At 34.2% G+C, this 8,089-nt stretch overlaps 1 protein-coding gene and 1 long non-coding RNA gene across 3 annotated transcripts in view; one reads left to right on the forward strand and one right to left on the reverse strand.

The window, feature by feature from the left end:
- Positions 1-8,089, reverse strand: part of astn2 (astrotactin 2) — a 270,497-nt gene that overhangs the window by 196,044 nt on the left and 66,364 nt on the right. The window lies entirely within an intron of this gene.
- LOC103473833 (uncharacterized) overlaps positions 1-8,089 on the forward strand; it is a 119,757-nt gene that overhangs the window by 98,663 nt on the left and 13,005 nt on the right. The window lies entirely within an intron of this gene.

An 8,089-nucleotide genomic window follows, 5' to 3' on the forward strand; every position in this document is an offset into this window, starting at 1 on the left:
TGGATATGTCAAAATAAGAATGACAATGATGATGTTAGCAAGTAATTAGAATATAAGTTTTTTGCACATGCAAACCAGTTATTTTGCAAAATATACTTTAAATTAGCTCTTTCTTAATGTTTTTCATGGAGTGCATAATCTCATGAACCTAAGAAAAGTATTCCCATCCATCAAATCTTACACTCACACACTTCTAAGTTTTTTATTGTGATGTTAGACGACAGGCCGACACAAATCAGAAGCATATTCTAGAAAGGAAAAGGGAGAAGGTTTCAAAAGTTGCAAAAAATAAAATCTGGGGCACCAGCCTCTTCTATGCTGGTACCCTAAACAAAAAAAAATCCAGAGAAACCAATTACCTTCAGAAGTCATCTAATTGACAGTCTATACCAGTGTGTACAATTATCTCCATATAAAAAGAGACAGTCTGTGAAGGGCTCAGAGGCAAAAGCACATTAGGAATAAACAGCATCATGAATACCAAGGACCACACCAGAAAAGTCAGGAATAAAGTTGATATATTAGCTATTATTTATTCCTTCAACAAATGTTATTACCTAGAGGCAAAATGATATGCATGTAGTATATAAAGGCCCAACAAAATCACATTGAACATTATTGCTGTAACTTGACAACATGTAAAAAGGTCCAATGAATCTAAACACTGACCCTAAACTTTGACTGCATATGCAACTACTTAAAATGCAAGGATATAAGCAATATCCTAGTCCTTGGAGTATTTCTACTCCCAATAGAGAATAGTGAGGCAGAAATGAATGTCTTTGTAACAGTGCTATATCCAGGGTTTTTTTTTTTTTTTGTCACACACCGTTGCCCAGCGATTGCTTGTCTGCTTTGCCCTTTCTTTCTTCTCTAAGCTCAGACTATAGCCCTGTAGATTCACCAGGGAGCATCACATTTCTCCATGGTTCATTCAATATGTGGCCATAACAGAAACATCAAACACCCCACCATACATGCAGTGGTTAGAAAATAAATCTATATTCAAAGACAGAGTGGTGGAAAGGGAGAGAGGGCAAGACTTATTCTTTGATTTTTCACAATGGCATCCACCGGGTGTGACGTGATATTGGATTCTGCAAGACAAGGCAACCTAGTGATTTATTTTTAATGTCAGGCTGAAAAAGCGAACGTCAGCACGTTTGCAGCCATACATTTAACATTGGAGCTGTATTTATAAAATGATATGTGCACATGCACGTGAGAAAAAGGCCGGACACGGGAAACACATATGCATGCGTGCATCAGCTCTTGGCTACTCTACATCAAAGCAGAATAATAAATACAAACTGCAAGGGTTCATTCATCACAACATTTAAAATTCCATCACCATGAGGAAAAACAAACCCCTTTCAAATTATAGCTCGTGCGCTCCTAGGTGTTCATAAATCAAATATGCTGAGAGGTGAGGCAGTACAGAGAGGACTTGTACTACGGACAAACTTGTCCATTAATCTCCAGCAGGACAGCAGCTCTTCTGGTATGCAGTCACCAAAATTCTCCTTGTACTCTGTATGTCTTCATTAGTTTTCTTTAAAACAACAAACACATAAAAACACAGAGGCCTATAGTATCTTTTGGTAACAGTGATGTAATAGATCATCACTGTATGCCTCTGAATTACAATAAAAGATAAAAATGTATGATTTTGTGTTTTATATTGGTGGGTTTTTTTGTACTCAGCAATGTATAATGTGCCTGATCTCAATGGAAAATATGTGATGCAAGCCTGACTTTAGGACACAATGGTCAGCACCATAAGTGGTGTAAGACGACATATGTAATGTGCATCTGTCAGATCCAGACTGACAAGTCAACCATTAAATTATTGTGTTCCAGAAAATATTACACTGCCAACAGATAATTTGTCACTGAAATTATGGCGATAAACAATAATGTATTTTTGAGACCAAAAGTCCATAATAATGCTAGTAGATTCTCTCAAAGATCAATAAACTTATTCCTAAATAGCATTTAACTCTGGGACTGGAAGACATTTTAAATATCCAAAATAAATAAACCAACCAAAGGCAAACTAAAATGGATTGTGAAGTCTCTGTAAACAAACTTGCCCTTCAAAATATATTGGCCATTAGGCGGAGAGAGGAAAACAGCCAATACTGTCGGTTAGGACGTCTGAAAAAAGTAAAAGTGTAAATTTACTACTGTCTACTGGGTATCAAATGTTTGCAGCGTTTCTTGAAATTCTGGATTAAAGGGCAACGTCTCTTTGGCAATTAAGCAAACTCTCATAGAGTGTATTACAGTTTGCTCTGGCCTTTTCATATTTTGTTTGTTGATTAGACACCCCAGTGATTGTGGACTGTCAGCAAGACGAAGACAGGCCATTGGTGATAGTTTGTTTTTGTTTTTTTTTCCCCCAAGCTGAGAAATCTTCAATAGATGATTATGTTCTACCATGAGCCTGGTAGGTAACTAATGCCAGAGTTCACTCCCTTATGGGCTCAACACAGGAGGCGACGCCACCTCCTCTCCATTCATTTCCTATGGACTCGTGAAATTCGTCCATGTTTACTTTTGAGCTCATACACATAGGCGTGCACATACAGGCTGACAAATGAGACAGGAAAGTTGAGAAATGTTCATGTATTGTCACTGTCACTGCTGTGGCATTACGTCCCATGTATTAGGGTCACCCCCAGAGGGAGAAAAATTGTCCTTTTTGCTGTCGTTTTGTAGAAAGAGAGAAACAGCGAAAACAAACACGCATGCAACTGGGAATTATCTTCATTTTAATTTATTGAGCTTCTTTGAATTTATCATGTGACTAACCAATTTATTGCCTATTGCAACAGCCCGACTGCTAACTGTAGGTATTTTTCAATTTTCGACATGGAGCGTTAAAGTCTTCAACAGCCTCAATGTTTTTCTGAGTTAACTCGACATATGGATATCTGATATCAATTTTAACAAAACAGAAAGACTCAAGGAATATTAATTTCTATTAATATTAATGTAAAATATAATGTAAAATATTAATGTAAAATATTTCACATTTTACAAGTAAAATCTGAAATATAAAAAATGTAGTTCATCTTGAGAAGTGATGTCGGTCACTCCCACATTTCTTATCACTTCTAATGGCTAAAGTTAATCGCTTTAGGTGCATTATATGAGAACATCAATACCGAGTATTTTAAAGAAACTTTAAACTTTCCACATTTAATTTGGTTGGCTTCTCGTTCTTAAAGTGAGAGTGAGTTTCCTAGAAAGAACAAATTACCTTTATTTGACATTCATGAGTTCTGGGGGTTTAACGGTCCATTTTGGCTTTATTTGGAATAAAAAAAACATCAACATCATTACATTTGTGGCATGTAATTTTGTGATAAGTGGTAAAGCCTCAGAAACATCCTGCCTGCTAAAAGCTGCTCGGTAATCCAGAAGTGAAAAACATATTTCAAACCTCTCTATATCTGTAAATCATTTACAACTTAAGTAAATGCACTTTCTTTGCTTTGGTATCCCTGGAAACCAAGATAATACATAAAAGTCGTTTTTTTGCTTGTTTTTTTTTTATAGTTATTACTTAGATTGTAAACAGCTTTTTCATGTACTTCAAAAAAAACAAAAAAAACACCAAGTTTGAAAAAGGTCTACATTTAGCAGTGACAATTAAGTCAAAATTGTTGTTCTTTACAAGTGATCTGATGACAGGTGTGTTAAGTGCAGACAAAAAGAAAAAGATATTGTGGTGGAGAAAGTGTATCATCATCTAAATAGGTTTTTGAAAAAGGTGGAAAGATAAAACCCAAGCAGCAGGTGGCGAATCTGAGCTTCTTTACATTAATCTTCAGCTGCTTCAAGTTTGGCAACTCAACACAGAGTGTAACAGTTTGTACTTCTGAAGAACTTTTAAATTAAATCACTTTTGTTCAAGGCAATGGAGAAATTTGCTCACATTAATCCACACATAATATGCCTGGTTTTACAAGCAATAGAGTCAAGTTTTGTTCATTTGTGTCTATAACCATGAAAATTATGCATCAGGGATGTAAAACCACAGCACAATAAAGACACATATATTTTTGTAATGTCAAAAATTAATTTTCCTGGTAAGTTTTTGCCTTTTTTCTCTCTAGGGTCCCAGTTTGTTTCTCTTTCTTTTGTATATTTCTTGTCTTACTCTTGGACTACTTTTGTTCCGTCTCCCTCATCGCAATTCCCCTTCCCGTTTGATCACATGTTTACACCATCTTCAACAAAAAAGCCAGGTAAATTCATGTTGGCAGATGTAACCATGAAGGATTTTTTTCTGTTCATCTTCAGACCTGAGAAATCTCTGCAGCTTTAGTCCTAAGTGACTTTACGGGGAAAAGAATGCCTGAAAGCTCCATATATTTCTTCTTTGCTCCATTTGCTCATGCTCCTGAAGAGCTCGATATTTTTCCTTATAGTGATTCAATTTTGTATTCAAATTACACTATATGGTCTTCTGGTTACCTTTTATTTTCTCTCTGCACCTTCACACTTTAGCTTTCCATTAACTGTGCTGTCTCTTACTTTTTCACTTTTCATTCCCCTACCTTTGGTTTCTAGTACACCCTTTTCACTACACTTCTTATTAGATCCTGTTGTCTTCTTATGTTCAAATGGTTCTTCCAAAGGCAAAGCTTAATAGAAATTAAAATTTTAACTCTGAAATAGCAAGCAAAATGTACATTTCTGGGGAAAAAAAGAAGTTAGCTAACTGTAAGAAACAGTGGCCCCTAAAAGTGTACTAACTCATGTTAATATGCCTGGATTTTGTCATAAAAAATGGAAAAACTTTTTTAAATATATTTTTAAAGAATAACAATAGATTTATCTTGGGCAATATAAAGGATTTGGAGATATTTTGAGAATTTTTGGCAAGGCACAAATTCTGAAATCAAGATGTTGGATGTCGATAAAACTTCACCAAAAATGACCGACTGCTAACATTTACTCAATAGGGTTTCTGTAAAATAGTATCACCTACCTGTGATATAAAACATATATTTGTTTCCCCTCCTTTCCTCCACATCAGCTCATTATGTGTAATCCTATTTTTTATTTTTGAACAACCTGGAATTCAGAAAAAAAGTGAAAAAAGGGGATAAGAACAAACAAAAATCTAATCACATTGACTGCTTATATGATCCACTTGATAAAAAAAAAAAAAAAACTTCAAACAGGATAATGCCAATAGGTCAAGACTTCCAAAGCAAAAACTCATTATACTCGATCAATAAGCTTGAGTGGAGTTAATCTAAAATAAAGGTATTCAATCAATAATCTATTGTATTTGGGCCCTCGTGTGAGTTAATGAAAGTAGGAGCATCACATTGAATAAAGTGCTGCAGAAATTTTATGAGGTTTTCAACAAGCCATACAATGAAGGCAAAAATTTGTTTCATTTTAGTGGTGAGTTGTAGTTTTGACTGCATGCATATTTCTCTCTTATCCATGTAGCTGAGATAAGAAATTATTTGCATAAGTCATTTCCTGTGTAATTTCCTGCTCGACTTTTCCTTAAAGGGTATATTAACTTTCATACAACTTTTAATATGCACACTATAAAAAGTCAGGCTTACAAATAATTGTGTATGATGTTCTTTACAATCATTAAATTTGAGATATTCATAGTCACACATCTATCTATCTATCTATCTATCTATCTATCTGAATAGATATATTCAGATAGATAGATATCTGAATATATCTATATTAAAATTTACTGAAATTAATTTTCTGAAATTAATTTTCAGTAAATGTCTGGTTAATTTTTACTGAAAATTAACCAGACATTAAATCACACATTGCTTTTAAAATGTGGGTGAACAAAATAAAAACAAATGATGGTGTCTCTAGAAAAGCCCAAAGAAAAATGTTAGACTAAGATGTGTCCTCTGATAAGCATGTCAGGCGTCCTCAAGCTTGTAATCAGTGTGTCATTATTTAAAAGGTTACACATATTCACTGTGCTGTTTACTAACATGGTATGCACTCGACTGAACATGGAGCACAGGAAGTGAAGAAGAGATTCTGGAACAACCTCCAAAAACATAAAAATGAAACGCAAGAGCCAAAGTAAACTTCATGAAGGAGATCCAAGGAAAACATCGCCGTTGAAAGCAAATCATAAAAGCAAGACTGGAATTTGCCACAGTGCATATTGACAAGAAACAAAACCTCCAGGAGAATGTCCTTTGGACTTATGAGACAAATAGAAGGCGTCCCAGGATTGAATGTTGGGGTATCACACATGTGATTTCTGTCCAGTCAGATGAAAAGTTACCTATTGACAAAAATAAGTTCCTATTCTACAAGACTCAAACCAGTCAAGTACCGTCAGGAAATTACCCCTGGGATGAGTTAATATCTGAATCCGCTTACATGCAACTTTCTTAAGTTTTCTGTAGGATTTCAAGACAACAGGAGGAGCTTAATTGATTTTTTTTTTTTTTTTTTTTTAAGTTTTAAGGTTGAGTTGTTGGAATAGTGTTATTTTCTCTTGTAAATGGACATAGCATTTGATACTGGATTAGATATTCAAGTGCAAATGAACATCAGTTTTTTTTGTGTTTATTTTAAAATTGACAAATTCAGCGCAGGTGCTGATAGAGTGGAGTTCAGATTTTAGAGTTACAGGAGGGCTTGTCAATCCGTCAAGTATGGCAAACAACACACAAGCATTGTTAATATTTTTGTTAATGATTTTAGAAAAAGATTTGATCACTTGCATGTTTCAGTTGAGTGATTCAGTATTCACAGTCTCTTGTAGATTTCACCTTGAAGCCGGACCCAACTTTTCCAACATTTTTGTTCAGCCCTTCGACAATGGCTTTTTTGACTTTGTACGAGTTGTGCACTTCTTCGCACAAACATCTTCCTATGAGACATGACCTTCACTTCAATTGAAGCAATGGAATCAATGATGTCTGAAATTTTAGAATGAAAGTTATCTACCAAGGATAAAGGGTAAGTGGAAGAGTAAATTTGATTAAATTTTTCAGCTGTGCTGTGCTGAAAAAAAATGTCAAAGTCCTCAGTGGAAAACAGAAACATTTTACTCTGATTTAGTTTTTAGGTTAGAAGATAAAGTAAAAAGATACAAAGTCCATACATTTGAAGTGATCTAGTCATAAGGGTACAAAGTTTAAAAGCAACCACACATGCTGGGTATATTATATAACTTTCAAAAACTATCAAGAAAAGACACTCCTCCTTCACAGGCTGACAACACCATGTGTTTGAATGATACAGGAAAAGTCCAAACCTTAATTCAACCAAATCCTAGGGGCAAAAATGACTGAGCTTCAGCTTTTTTGCAAAGAAAAAAAATGGCACACATTAGTGTATGTATTTGTCTACATTTCTAATACATGTACTGAACCTACTTACTGACAACAGATGTTGAAGTGTAAAATCTTTGTTTTTGAAAGTATTTAGAGATCAGCTTTATTGATCTTCTCTTCACACTTCAGTTCGTAGCCCCTGTAGATATCCAGCAAAAGGGAAACATTCATCTACATTCACATTATAGCTTGGACTCTATATTCAGGGTATTGGTTATTTAAACAAATAAATAATACAATTCTATAGCATCAAATGCATTACTATACTTTGAGTTTTGGACACTATGCATAGTAACATTTGCCCTTCTGCTTCAAAGAACAAAGCAATATTTGCAGTATGCTTTAGAAATGTACACTCTAAAAAGTGTTTTTTGGGCTTTAATTCATCTTATGGACTTATTTACATTAATTTTACTTAATTCTTTTGCTTTTGCTATGCCAACATACTTTTTTGTGCTCATTTAACTCAAAACTTACACTAAATAGTTGAATCAACTTAATTTAATTGCTTCCATAGGTAAGAAATTCAATTAAGTTTATCCAACTTAATTTATTAAGCTTATCCAACTTAATTTAAGTTTTTTTTTTTTTTTTTTTTTTTTTAGAATTTTTATTAGAGCCGAAAGAAGGAACAAAAAAAACACATACATGTATATATGAACTTACATACACATATACACACAATACCTCTCATTTTGAACACATGATGATCGATACACAGTACAATA

The sequence above is a fragment of the Poecilia reticulata genome, linkage group LG12 (assembly GCF_000633615.1).
Source record: "Poecilia reticulata strain Guanapo linkage group LG12, Guppy_female_1.0+MT, whole genome shotgun sequence".
NCBI classification, from domain to species: domain Eukaryota; kingdom Metazoa; phylum Chordata; class Actinopteri; order Cyprinodontiformes; family Poeciliidae; genus Poecilia; species Poecilia reticulata.